The following is a 15,547-nucleotide window of genomic DNA, read 5'->3' on the forward strand; positions in this document are numbered from 1 at the left end:
AGTTTCACAACAATCCTGTGATACCTGTGATATCTGTGATCCACAATAATACCTGCATTGTAGATATTACTATTCCCAATTTATAGATGAGGAAATTGAGGCTGCAAGAGACTGGATAACCTGTCAGCTTCTAAGTAGCAGAGCTAGGAGTTTTTCAAGTCCATCGGACTCCATCATACCACACTACCCCTCAAAAATCTAAAGCTACAAGTCTGATGCAGAGTGACAGATCACATGTCAGGGAAAGGGCTGGAATTTCAGGAGTCACTGTCTGTGAGGAGCCAGAGCTTGGTCTGAGCATCCTCAAAGGGTGGGAGCTGGTCAAGAGATGCCAGAAGGGGCCTGGAAGTCAGCAGTGCTCTGAGTAAGAGGTACCCTTCCTTCAGTGCACTCTCTCCACTTGGGGGTTCTGGGGGAAATCTCCGGAATGTGGCCAAACTCTCCTCTCTCCCTTAAATTCCCTTTCTCTTTCCATTCCCCCCGGTATTTCCAACACTGCACTTCTCTGCCCTCCTTCCCTTAGAGCAGAGCTTTGCACATGCTCAGTTCTCTTGCCTTGTAAGTGTTTCCTCCCTACCCCCAGCCTCCTTTCGTTTTGCAGCACATATTCAGTTCTCTGGAATGCGGCCACCCATAAGCATGACACATATTTTCAAAGGGCTTTAGAAATGAATGTGATTAGTGAGTTTAATTTTGTTAAAGGAGAAGCGTATCAACACTGCACATGTATAATCTGTCCTGCCTTCAAGAGTCTAATAACCTGAAAAAATCTGAAATCACAACAAAAAGCAAAAATAAACAATCTAAAAAACAACAGGAGATTGAAAAAGAGTTTGAATATTACAAAAATATTTACCTTAGAGTTTTCAAGAGTAAAGAGATTTAAAAAAATGTTATTCTATTAAAGGAAATCGAATGTATCTATTTATTTATTTAAATAATAATGTTTGGGGAACCAGAGATTAAAAGCATGTATGACATGTCCTGCATGTACCTAAATACTTCTAAAACAAACTCAAGTGCCATAGAGTGAAACAAATTGTGAGATAGGGTTGGTACAATAAGGAAGTGAACTCTCTAAATGGGAATAATCAGGGAAACTTCTTGAAGGAGCAGAGACTTGGCTGGAACTAGAAGTGGTAGAATTACAATAGGCTGATGTGAGAAGTTAAAGAAAGGACAGTCTATATAGGGAACTAGCGTGACACAAAAAGACAAGGTGAAGGTATAAGTTCATGAATCCTTCTTTAGGGTACACAGCTATTAAGTAATGTGAGAATCTTCTATAAAAATCTGCAGGGATGGAAGATTTTATACCAGAGATTAGGATTTAGTGGGAAAGTGTGTCTTATACCAAAATTAGAAAAGGAAAAATTTTAACATATTGATGTGCTATGAGTTGGCCATTTCTTGGACCCATGAATCACCTTTTAATGAAAATAGGAGAACACTCAGCATTCTAAACAACTGGACAGCACCCAGAAGGTGTGATCATCTAAAACTCACGCTGGTAATTCTTAGTAGACAGGGAGTCTATTCCTGCGTCGCCTGACCTTCGCAGTGACCTCAGGTCAATCACCGCATCTTTCCTGGTCTGAGTTCATTTTCCTGAAAAATGACAAGGTCTTTCTATTCAGAGAGTGGGTGAATTATACATGGGAACCTCTCTCAAGTGCTGTTTGTGGTCCTAGTCAGTATCTGGAGATGACTTTATTATAGCCAAGACTGCCTTAAGATAAATGAGTTCATTTTGGTTCTTTGATTACTAAGTGCTTTGGGATATGGTCCAGAGGAGTTCACTTCATTCATTTATTCATTCATTCATCTCCTTAGATTGAGTAAGTGCTACTGTGGCTGTCAGGCTCTAAGAGGGAACCCAGTGATCCCTGCCTCCTGGTATGCATGCCATGTGTAGTACTCCTCTACATTTACCAGTGTTGTTCTCTGTGACCAACAGAATGCAGCAACAGTGATGGTAGGTCACTTCTGAGATAGATTATTAAAAATATTGTGATATCTGCCTTCCTTTCTCTCTTGGACTACTTTCTCTGGAGGAAGCCTGCTGCCATGTTATGAGGATGAGGCCCATGTGATGAGGAATTGAGGCCTTTTGTCAACAGTTTTTTTTTTTAATTTTTTTTTTTTTTTTGCGGTATGCGGGCCTCTCACTGTTGTGGCCTCCCCCGTTGCGGAGCACAGGCTCCGGACGCGCAGGCCCAGCGGCCACGGCTCACGGGCCCAGCCGCTCCGCGGCATATGGGATCCTCCCAGACCGGGGCACGAACCCGTATCCCCTGCATCGGCAGGCGGACTCTCAACCACTTGCGCCACCAGGGAGGCCCTGTCAACAGTTTTGTGAGTAGGTTATCTTGGAAGCAGATTCAACAGCTTCAGTCAAGTCTTTGGATGACTGAAGCCCTGCCTGACACCTTGATTTTAGCCTTGTGAGATCCTAAGCCTGAACCCACCCACCTAAGCTGCTCTTGGGCTCCTGACCCTTGGAAACTGTATGATAGTAATAATGAAGCTGATGCTTTAAGATGCTAATTTTTAGAGTAACTTTTTACATAACAGTAAACAACTAATAAGCCTACCATTTGTTTGTTTCTGTGCCAGGTGCTGGGGATGAATATAGCTTAGATTTTTGCCCTCTAGAAGCTAATAGTACTCAGAAAAACAGCACAGCAATGCCAATGACAACAACAGATGCATAAACATCTACTTACAACACAATGCAACATGCTGCAAAGGAGATCCCTTACAAAATGCCATAGGGGACAGGAGATATAACATTTACCTCTATTTGGAGAGAAAAAGAGTCCAAAGAAGCTTTCCAAACAGATATTTGGAGATTAATATACAAGAAAAAACCAGGACTTTTCTAGCAAAGAAGAGGGAATAACATATGCAAAGACCTGGAGGTGGGAGACCCTTGGCATGTCTTAGGGAGTGTGTTCAATTCCATATAGTTATGGCCAAGGATTTGTGTGAGGATTCCCTGCTAGGAAAGATGGATTTATTCTAAGATATGAGAAGCCATTGACAGGGTTTAAGCAGAAAATTGACATGATCAGATATGTGTTTTAGAAAGGCAGCTGTTGTGGATTTCATCAGGAGCGCATAGTAAGACTAGAAACAGGGAGAGATAGAGGCCATATAGAAAATGACTGTAGTTCTTTTCAGTAGCTACTCCTGTTAAAGATGAGTGAGCTTCTGATGGACAATATCACTTATATTGTTTTTCACTGATCCTTTAATTAGATATATATTTGTTATAATAATTTTTAATTTTTGTTTTCATTTTGAAAATATTTCAGATTTACCAATAAGTTGCAAAATGAATACGAGGAATTCTTATATACTCTTCATCCAGCTTCCACAATTGTTACCATTTTATATAGCTGTAGTACAATTATTAAAATCAGGACATTAACGACCTAATACTTTTCACTAGTCTACCAACTTTATTCAAATTTCACCAATTGTCTGATTAGTGTATTTTTCTTTTCTGGTTCAAAAAATCACACCTTGTTTTTTGTTATGTTTCCTTAGTTTCCTTTAATCTGGGGCAATTTTTCAGCCCTTCTTTGTCTTTCATGACCTTGATACTATTGAAGAATACTATCCAGTTATTTTTGTAGAATGTTTGCCAACTTGGTTTTAGCTTATCTGATGTTCCCTCATGATTAAATTTAAGTTATGCATTTTTGGCAAGAATACCACTGAAAGTGCATCATATTGGAAGCCACATGATACGTCTCGTTATTGATGATGTTAAAGTTGATAACTTGGTCAAGGTCGCGTTTGCTAAGTCTTTCCACTGTAAAGTTATTATCATTCCCCTTGTAATTATTAAGTTGTCTTGTGAGAAGATACTTTGAAACTACGCACATTTCTTGTTTGTTTGTTTGTTTTTTGCTGCACATCAAGGCTTCCAGTATCTCAATTCCCCAACCAGAGACTGAACCCCGGCCACGGCAGTGAAAACGCTGGATCCTAAACCACTTGACCACCAGAGAACTCACTCTTGTTTGTTTTTTAAATCAAACTTTTACTCGGTTATTTTAACATTCATTGATGCCTGAAATAACAATTACTTTGGTGCTTGCCAAATGGTGAAAGTCAAGAGATTTTAAATTGTGTTGTGGTTTTAAAACATGACCACAAGTTCTTTGGTATTTCATCCTTTAAGAAATGGAGCCTGCTTCCCCTCTCCTTGTATATAGGCTATTCTTAGTGTCTCTCTTCTAATGAATACAAAATGGCAGAAGTGACTGCAAGACCATTTCATAAAAGGCATTGTGATTTCCTCTTTGCTCTCCCTCTCTCCGATCACTCACTTTGGGGGAAGTGAGCTGCCATGTTATGAAGACACTCGAGCAGCCCTATGGAGGCTCTATGTGGAGAGGAACTGAGGTCCTCTGCTAATGGCCTTCACTAACTTGCAAGGAATATGAGTGAGCACCTTAGAAGGGAGTCCTCCAGTCCCAGATAAGCCTTCAGATGACTGCAGCCCTGGTAGACACCTTGACTGCAACCACAGGAGAGACCCTAAGCCAGAGCCACCCAGCTAAGGCACTCCTGGATTCCTGAGCTACACAAGTGAGTGTGCGAGATAAAGTTTATTGTTTTAAGCCACTAATTTTGGGTATAATTTGCTACACAGGAACAGATAATGAATTCATGCTAGTAGATAGGAAAGAAATCATCAGAAAATGCTAAGGAAGAGCAAATACTAGGAAAGAAAATGTACCCCCCAAATGGGGTAGGAATGCATCTTAAAATGATGGTGAGAGCCTACTTCTCTCCAGACCAGCTAAAATTTTAAAGTCTGACAATACCAGGCATTGGGAATTCTTTGCATTTTGTAAGGTCCAGCTGTCATTACTGGAGTGAGGTAGGCCATGAGGTATCCTTCGAACTCATATACAGTGGGAAAGAGAGGAAACCAGTTCTGTAGCAGGAGACCTGGTCCAGCAGTAGGGCTGGCCCTTGAAGGGGTGTAACTTGTAATCCAATATTGAATATCCAAAGGGCATTGACTGGAGCTGGTGTCAGTATTCAAGAGTTTCTAAGCCCAGAGGTCAAACACTCTTGGTCAGATAGCAAATTGATAGTCATTTCAGAAGGTAGTTTGATATTATCTAATAAAGGTGAAGATGCACCTACCACCAGATAAGTTATCATAATCCTACTCCTAGACATGTGTGCAACAGATATAGGTGCACATGGACACTGAAAGACATGTACATGAATGTTCATAGCAGTATTACTCATAATAGCCTGAAACTGGAAACAAACCAAGTATCCATCCACAGTAGAATATATAAACAAATTATGGAACATTCAATCACTAGAATACTACATTTAAATAAAAATCAAAAACTATAGCTACAGGCAATAATGTGAATGAATCCTAAAAACAATGTCAAGTGGAAGAGATCCCTCACAAAGTAACATATATTATATGATTCTCTTTATGGAGCGTTCAAAAGCAGATAAAATTAAACGCTTTTAAGAGATGCATATTTAGGGCCTCCCTGGTGGCGCAGTGGTTAAGAGTCCGCCTGCCGATGCAGGGGATACGGGTTCGTGCCCCGGTCTGGGAGGATCCCATATGCCGCGGAGCGGCTGGGTCCGTGAGCCATGGCCGCTGGGCCTGCGCATCCGGAGCCTGTGCTCCGCAACGGGAGAGGCCACAACAGTGAGAGGCCCGCATACCGCAAAAAAAAAAAAAAAAAAAGAGATGCATATTTAAGTGATAAATCCATTAAGAAAAGCAAGAAAAGTGAATACCATAAAAGTCAGAATAATGGTTTCTTTAGGGAAGAATGTAACAGTTGTGATTAGAAAGGGACTATGGGTGGGGACTTTCTGAGGCATTTACAATATATTATTTCATTTTGTTTTTCCTTTAAACATCATTCTTATTGAGGTTTAACTCACATTTAATAAAATTAATGTAACACTTTACATATGCATAATGTATATATATATATATATGTATGTAATGTATAATGTAAAACATATATTACCTATGCAGATGTTGACTTTATAATAACCCATTAAACTGTACATTTGTGTTCTATGCAAAAAATGTGCTATATTTTACAGTTTAAAACGGTAAAAATAGAGTTTGAGTACAGCAGAGGATCTTGGGAATCAGGCTGCATCAAAGGTGAACATGAATTAGCAATTAGGGCTCTGTTAAAAGCAATGAACACATGTAGGAAAATAAGAGTGAAGTAGACAAGAAATTCTTCTAGCTTATGTGTGGCAACATCACTGGGTGGGCCAGTGGTCAGATCCCCAATTGCCAAGGCAGATCCTAAACTTGGGCATTATGACATATGAGCTTTTCCCCTTGAGAGCAGAAAACAGATGAGCCCAAGAGAAGGTAGGCTTGACTCCAACAAAACTACGAAGAAGGTGAAGCCTTAAACACTTTATCCCATGTGTGCTTGTCCCCTGCTTGTGTTCTGCTTCTCCACAACTTCTTTGGACACTCAGCAGCCTGTGTACTTATTCCCATTCCTGTCATATACCCCTATCCAAAGTCAAGGCAGGTCTAAAGACCAGCTTTGTTGACTCCTGGTCTAGTCAATGGTGTTTCTATCATATCACAGTGACCAAAGTTATTTGTACCTTAACATTTATCTCTGATTATGAATGAAAGGTTTTGTATCCTATGAAAGAAATTTCTGTCACCAGTGACTGGTTGTATGAGGTGTATTTTGGGTGGAGGGGGTCTTCCTGCCCCTGAAATAGCACACTGTAAGCTCTGATAGCGTAGAAGCTCTGTAGAGAAGGTGTCAGGTAACTTCAAAAAAATCACCCCAGGTGATTCAGATATGACAACCTGTATCCTGTATGACAACATGCCTTCTTACCACACCCCAACCCTTGCTGAGAACCACCCACTTCCAGGAAGGCCACTCACCGAGCAGATACAATATCTATCCATGCATTCATTCATTCATTCATTCAACAACTATTTCTTAAGCTCTAACATGTGTCTGGCCCTGGGCTAGCACTGATGATTCAGGGTTGAATGAAAACAGGCATGGACCCTTCCTTCTTGGAATGGTTTAGTACAAGACATGCATTAATGAAATCAAGCAGATAAATGTAAACTCACCAGTCAGGTAAGTGTTGTAAATCTAGATTTACTCAACAAGAAGAGAGGTGAACTGAGAAGTAGCTTAATAATTATAATTTTCAAATATAAGCTGAGGAAATTATAAGGAGATTGGCTAGCTAATTTACATGAGAAAATACATAAAAAAGATGTTAAAAAGGAGGTTTGATGTAGCATAAAGAATTTAATGTAATAACTATCATTATCAGAGGGCCTGCTCTGTGCCTGGCATGGTGTTAAGTGATGTATAGATAAATGTATACATATATATAAATGTATATATACATTTATATATAGATAGATATCACTTAAAATAGTGATTATATATGTATATGTATGCATAAATATGAGTGATTATATATCAATATTTATTAAACTTATATATATATTAATAAACCCTCACAGAACCCTATAGAGATAAGAAATTAAGACTCAGAGATTAGGACTTCCCTGTTGGTCTAGTGGCTAAGACTCCACGCTCCCAATGCCGGGGGCTCGTGTTCGATCCCTGGTCAGGGAAGTAGATCCCACATGCCACAACAAAGAGTTCGCATGCCTCAACTAAAAGATCCCACAAGCTGCAACTAAGACCCGGCGCAGCCAAATAAATAAATAAATATTTAAAAAAACACAACCCTCAGAGGTTATATCACCTAAGGTCATACAGCTAATATATATAGTTTAATAACACTTTATTGATATATAATTCACAAAGGATAAAATTCACCTTTTAAAGTGCACAATTCAGTAGTTTTTAGTATATTTGCAGAGTCACAGACTCCTACTATCTAATTTTAGATCCTTTTCATCACCCCAGAAAGAAACCCTGTACACATTAGCTTTCACTCCTTATTCTTCCTCCTCGTCCAAGCCAATCTGTACTTTCTTTCCATATGGATTTGCCTATTCTGGACGTTTCATATAAATGGGATCATACAATATGCAGCCTTTTTGTGTCTGGCTTCTTTGCATATTATTTTCAAGAGCTATTCGTGTTACAGCATATATCAGTACTTCATTTCTTTTTATTGTGAAAAAATATTCCTTTATATGGATATACCACATTTTAGTTAAACATTTATCAGTTTGATAGTCCAATTGATGGACACTTGGGTTGTTTCCACCTTTTGGCTATTGTGAATAATGCTGCTATGAGCATTTGTGTACAAGTTTTGTGTGGACATATGTTTTGATTTCTCTTGAGTACAGCTTAGAGGTGGAATTTCTGGGTCATATGACAACTCTACTTCAACCCTTTAAGGAACTATTAGACTATTTTCTACAGTGGATGTACCACTGTACCTTCCCACCAGCAGCATATAAGGGTTCTAACTTCTCTGCATCCATACTAGTATGCACTATTTTTGGTGATAGCCATTCTTGTGAGTGTGAAGTGGTATTTCACTGTGATTTTGATTTGCATTTTCTTAATGGCTAATGATGCTGAATATCTTTTCACGTGCCTATTGACAGAATACTATGTATGATATGATAGATTTTTTAAAATGTAAGATACCAACACTCATAAACAATTACATAAAAAGCACAAGACAACTGTGCACCAAACTGTTAGTGTGGGTATAGCTGAAGAATAGGATCATGGGAGATGTTCACTTCTTAAGTTCTATATTCTACATTGTTAATTTTTATAGCAACAGACATAGATTTATTTTATAATTAGAACAAAACACAGTTAATAAACAAACAAACAAATAAACAGCAAACAGAGAGAGACAGACCACCTCTAACCCTGAGGTGCCAGAAGCAATTCTCAGCCACTATGCTCCTTTCTTCTTGTGTTCAAAAGTGCAAGAAAGTGGGGAGGGAGGATGGTTAAATGGTTTCCTGAGCTGTGTTTTGGAATTCATTTCCCGTGGTAACAATGTTATAAATCATGGTGAATTTCCAAGGCTAGCCTATTCTGTTGTAGGTTAGATATAGGCTTCTGAGGCTATCTTGTATACCTACCTACCAAATTTAATATTGATCCCAAGAGTGTGTGTATATATGTATGTTTGTGTATATATATATATATTCCAGTGTCCAAATACCCAGCTTTGGGGATGCATCCTTCCAATCAGTAGAGAACTGGCTAGACAAGTAAATCTTTAATAGATACAAGATTTTGACTGTGAATGTGACATGTTATGGCAATATGGTCAATGTTTTTCATTTCTTTCACCATAGAATGTTTCTTTGATTTCTCACTTGCTACCAGTGTAGCTCAAGAAGGCAATTATATTTACATTTTAGTATCATGAGAAAATTGATAACAGAATGCATAAACCTTCTGAATATATAATACTTTCTTTTTTTTTTTTTTTTTTTTTTTTTTTTTGCGGTACGCGGGCCTCTCACTGTTGTGGCCTCTCCCGTTGCGGAGCACAGGCTCCGGACGCGCAGGCTCAGCAGCCATGGCTCATGGGCCCAGCCGCTCCGCGGCATGTGGGATCTTCCCGGACCGGGGCACGAACCCGTGTCCCCTGCATTGGCAGGCGGACTCTCAACCACTGCGCCACCAGGGAAGCCCCTACTTTCTTATTTTTGTACACATCAATTTTTTAGAATATGAAGAAAATAAGCAGTTCTTTTGCGAATGGACTTTTTTCCCCCCAGGTGTTTATCCTGAAGTGAGTATTTCTGGTCTAGATAGAATCCCTTGAAAATAGAAATGTTGTCACATTCTTGTTTATATGTGACACTTTTTAAAAATTACAAATGGCAGGAAATGCTAATTTAAAACTAACTCTGAAAAATAAGTTCAGAGAAGCTTAGTTTAGAATTTATTTATAGCTTGAAAACTTTGAGGGAATATTTCAGTCCATTTATTATTCACTGAGACTGTTGAAAATTTATATGATGATTATTTTGATTCCATCTCTAGGCAGAAGTTTACTTTGAATGGAAAAAAACCCCAACAATATCTAAAGTTATTAAAATGCCATGCATATAAGCATCCAGGCTCCATTTGCAATTTGCATATTATATGGGGTATGATGTATGTGCATGTGCACACACACACACTCCTTAAAATTACACGGATTATTAACAAATAATATCTTTCCCTTCCATGTTAGTGCAGTAATATTAGTCAGGTAGATGGTCGTTCTGTGAGACTCTGCAAGCATCTTGCTAATGACTAGTTTTATATCCTGACTCCACTGTTTGGGGCCCACAGCAGTTCGCCCACATTCAGACAGTGAGCTAGTGACAGGCTCTATGGAGAACAGAGTAGCTCTCTGTCCGCAGAATTCCGGCACCAGGAAGAACACATATGCACTGTATACTTTGAGTATTTTTCTATGACTCAGTATAAATGTGTACATTCATAGCCTCATGAGTGCATGTCTGTAAATAGGAGGTTCTCAATAGCTTCATGCATTTTGCTCACTAGCCAGTGAGTTTTCTGGTATATTTTATAAATCCTCTACTATTCCTGGATAGGAAGTACTAAATTTCTGAGGTTTTGAAAAATATCATGTTTCACTTAAACAGTGTAGGGATTATCCCAGTGTTACATATATTATTTTTTAAGGTTTTTGATTTTAACTTTTATTATTTTTAAAAAATGACATAAGTAATACATGTTCATAGTGAAAACATAAAATACAAGTAAGTAAAAAGAAAAAAAATCACACCTGATCCCAGCACCTGGAGATAATAATGACCCTAATAACTTTGATGTATACTTCTTTGGATTTTTTTATGTACCTCTATATACATATGTAATTTTTTTACAAAAATAGAGTATCAGGCAGATGTCTTAAAACCTTCAAACTCTGCTTTTAAAATTTAACATACCATAGATACCTTTCCATTTCCAACATAATATTTAATGACAGGGAGCCAAGGGGATTCTAGTTACATGGGACAGGGGATTCCTTGCCCCAAAGACCTCAGCTCACTCCAGGGCCTGATCTCCTGAGGGGAATGGGCTGCACCACTGTGGCATCGAAATGTAGCCAAGGGCCAGTTGTTTCAGGTGGCTGGATGTCTACGTGAGTGTGTGTGTGTGTGTGTGTGTGTGTGTGTATGTGTGTGACTTCATAGTGTGAAACTGAGCTGGGGGCAGAAAGAAGTACAGACTACAGGCCAGGGACCAGGGACCAAGGGCCAGGGTCTGGGGTTGGATATCTGCACACTACCATTGGCAGTTCTGAATGCAATCCTGTTTTCCAGATAATTTTGAAGCTACCTTTTTCAAGGTAAAAAGGTAGAATATATTTAATTTAATATTTGTTTGTTTGTTTGCTTTGGTAACATCAAAATATTTTGTACATGGTAGGTATGTGGTCTTCCATTTGTACTCAAGGTGGGCCCCAAATCTGTTAACAGCAGGCCTAAACATGCATACTCTATGACTTCTAAGTTTCTAGAATGTATATTTTGTTTTGTTTAATAATTTACCTTTTCCTTATGAATGAAAGGTAGTAGTACCTATAAGTGCGTATTTATTGACTACTTAAGTTTCAACTTAATATGATATTTGTTAAAGCGTTACCATATTCTACACTCCACTGGGTACAGGGACAAGAGATAAGAATACATAGCCAGACCCTTGTGGCGCTCACAATCTCCTGGGATCTCAGACATGATGACGTGCATCAATCAACTGTGGACTCGGGCACAGAAGCCACAGAGAGAAAGAAGGAAAAACCTGCAGATCAGGGTCCTGGGATCAGTTGATTAACCTGGCCAATGATAACCACAGAAATCTTCAAAAGCGTAGAAACCATTCCATCCAAGATAAATTGTTGTAAACTTTCTAAATAGTTTAGATTTTTTGATAAATTTGGGTAATTGGTTACTTGACAAAGTAATCATTCAGGAATTCCCTTTCAGCAAATGATTTTTAACTAGCTGGCTCACTTCCTTGAGGGGAAGCTCTGTTCAGGCTGAGATATAAAGAATGCATAGGAGTTTGAAGGGGAAAGAACGCAGAGAATTGATGAAAAAAGATATTCTGTGAAGAGGGAACAGCACATGGGTCATCTTGGAGGTATGGAGTGGAAAGGCATCTTCTGAGAACGGTAAGTATTTAGAAGTGCTAAAATAAAGAGAGTGAGGTGGGGAAGCAAAAGTGGACAAAGCTGGAGAGAAAGAGCTGCTGTCTGGAGGGCTTTGTGGCCCTAGGTCCTATGGAGTCTTATCCTATAGAAAATGGAAACCGTTGAAGTGTTTGAAGCCAGGAATGAGAACATTAGATTTGAATTTTGGATAGATCATTATGGCAACAGAGGAAGAACTGATGGTGAGTAGTCTGGAAGGAGGGAGTTCACCGCTGAGAAGGTAGAATACATTAGGGTCATGATGAGGGCAAGTTCTGAATTCAGACTGCTGGGATTCAGCACCTACTTCTCTATCTTAGCAGCTGTGTGTTTGGGCAAGCTTTTTTAGCCTCTCTGTTGACCTGGTTTCCTCATCTGTAAAATGCAAATCGTAATAGCTGTGAAGTTTAAAGGAAACAATACCTATAAAGCACTCAGGGCAGAGCCTGTCATATAGAAAGCTCTCAATACATGTTAGCTATTATTAAAATATAACAATGATTATCTTTCAGTAGTTTATAAGAAAGATAAGGATGGTCTGAACCAAGGTACAGGCAGTGGAAATTGTGAGGAGGGGGATGTAGATGAGAAGGATAAAGAGTGGATTTGACAGTTTAATTAAGAAAGGAGGAGGTTACCAGCTTGAATGACTTAGTGGAGGGTGTTGGTATCAAAAATGTAGGGGAAGGTAGGAGCAGGGACAAGTTGGGTGGTGGAAGATAATGAAATGTGTTTCGGTAATGTTGAGTTTTAGATACTTGTGGGTCATGAAGGCGGAGATGTCTAGAAGGTGGATGGACATGCAGGTCGTGGATGGACATGCAGGTCTGGAGCTCAAAGGAGAGGTAAAAGCCACATGAGCTGATTGCTAGGGTAACAGACTCATTGACCAGAAATAGCTGCACTGATGTACAAATGTTATTTCATCTATTTGGCCCTTGATGCATGACTTCTTAGTGCCCAGAAGGGAGGGCACCTTAATAGTTATGTCAGGTACAACTTCCTTCATAAAGTCTTTGCTGATCAACCCATTGGGTAGGGTCTCTTTACTCTGAGACCCTTTGTTATAGACTGGATATTTATGTCCCCTCCAAATTCATATTTTGAAGTCCTAACCTCTAATGTGATGGTATTACAGATGGGGCCTTTGAGAGGTGATTAGAATTAGATGAGGTCTTGAAGCTGGGGTGCTGGTCTGATGGGATCAGTGTCCTTATAAGAAGAGACACCAGGGAGCTTGCTCTCTCTCCACGTGTACTCAGGAAAGGCCATGTGAGTCCCCAGTAAGAAGGCAGCTATCTATAAGCCAAGAAGAGAGCTCTCACCAGAAACCAGCACTGCTGGACCCCGATCTGGGACTTCTAGCTTCCAGAACTGTGAGAAAGTAAAATTTTGATGTTTAAGCCACCCAGTCTGCTTTGTTACAGCATCCTGACCTGACTAAAACATTCTTGTATAAAGGAATCTTTGTAGTTCCGTTATGGGTCAGCCCTTCTTTTCCTCTAATAATGTATGTTTTCTAGTACTTTTAGTTATAGGCAGCTTGAGGGCAAGTCCTTTGTCATACTTATGTTCCCTGCAGTGCCCTGTACAAGGTTTTGCTCCTGGTAGATGTTCAATAAACATCTGATGACCTGAGGTCAGCTAGGAAAGACTCAAGGTCAGGCAGCAATTTGTGTGAAGAGGATCACAGAGAATGTGCTTGGGGCAGGGTAGTAGGCAGAATCCTGGGGCAAAAGTCAAGACTGGAGTTTAGGTGGAAACTAAAGTTTCAGTATGATATTTGGAGATAAGAAAGAAAAGATAGAGTTTCCTAAAGATCAATGGGAAGAGTGAAATGGCCATCGTGTCCACATAATGCATATTTTTTCTTGAGCATTTTGCACTATGCAAGCCATTATATAATATTACATTTTGGCTTGGATGTTTGAAATTGACTTTGAAAAATCTTTATAGTTTTTGAGTTAGGATTTGTCTAAAGCAAATGTGTTTCAAGTTTAAAATCAACAATGATTTAGGTCCCTCATCATATATATTAGGAAAAAACCAACTAACCAAAGAAAAATCCAACAATAATTTCCGTGCAAAGAGATAAAACGAAAAAAGAAAACCAAAACAGATTCTGTTTACTGCACTTCAACTTCTCATCAACTCTAGTGGGAGTCATTTAAAGTTGATTAAACGGGGCTTCCCTGGTGGCGCAGTGGTTGAGAGTCCACTTGCCGAAGCAGGGGACACGGGTTCGTGCCCCGGCCTGGGAAGATCCCACATGCTGCAGAGCAGTTGGGCCCGTGAGCCATGGCCGCTGAGCCTGTGCGTCCGAAGTCTGTGCTCCGCAACGGGAGAGGCCACAACAGTGAGAGGCCCGCGTACAGCAAAAAATAAAATAAATAAAAATAAAAAAATTAAGTTGACTGAATGTTCTTTTTTTTTAACTACCTTATTCTTTTATTATTTAAATTTATTTATTTATTGACTGCGATGGGTCTTCGTTGCTGTGCGCGGGCTTTCTCTAGTTGCCACTAGCGGGGGCTACTCCTCTTTGCGGTGCGTGGGCTTCTCACTGCCGTGGCTTCTCTTGTTGTGGAGCTCTAGAGCTCAGGCTCAGTAGTTGTGGTGCATGGGCTTAGTTGCTCCGCGGCATGTGGGATCTTCCTGGACCAGGGCTTGAACCCGTGTTCCCTGCATTGGCAGGCAGATTCTTAACCACTGGGCCACCAGGGAAGTCCTGACTGCCTGTTCTTAATGGAGACTTGTGGGGGTAATGCTGTGAGTTTGTGTGCTCTCTGTGGGATGCCATGATTCTGGAGATCATGGTAGAAAACACAGGGAACTTGCCCCCAACTGTCTCAAGACACCCCTCTGTGAGGACAGGAGAAGTGGGGAAGATTTATTTATTTTTTTTGGAGCATTTTCCACTACCATCATGCCACTCTTCTGAGTGCTGCCAGAAGCAGGACTTTCTAGCGTCATCCTCTCTGAAGCCCAAGGGTACAGAGGATAAATGTAGACTATATTTGTGTTGACCTATAACCTAAGAGAAACCAAAGTTACATGGATCAGTGGACGTTACTTACAACCTGGAGCTGCAGGAGCTCTTAGACTTGAACTGTCCAGTATGGGAGCCACTTGCCACATGTAGCTGATGAGCACTTGAAACTTGGCTAGTCTGAAGTGAGGTGTGTTGTGAGTGCAAAACACACACCAGATTTCAGTGGCTTAGTTAAATTAAAAAAAAAAAGGAGAAGAATGTAAAAGAACTCATTAGTACTTGCTTACATGGATTGCAGGTTGAAATGATATTTTGGATATATTAGGCTAAATCAAATAGATTATTAAAACTATTTTTATGTGTTTTTAA

This window comes from Mesoplodon densirostris, chromosome 5 (genome assembly GCF_025265405.1).
Source record: "Mesoplodon densirostris isolate mMesDen1 chromosome 5, mMesDen1 primary haplotype, whole genome shotgun sequence".
NCBI lineage: Eukaryota > Metazoa > Chordata > Mammalia > Artiodactyla > Ziphiidae > Mesoplodon > Mesoplodon densirostris.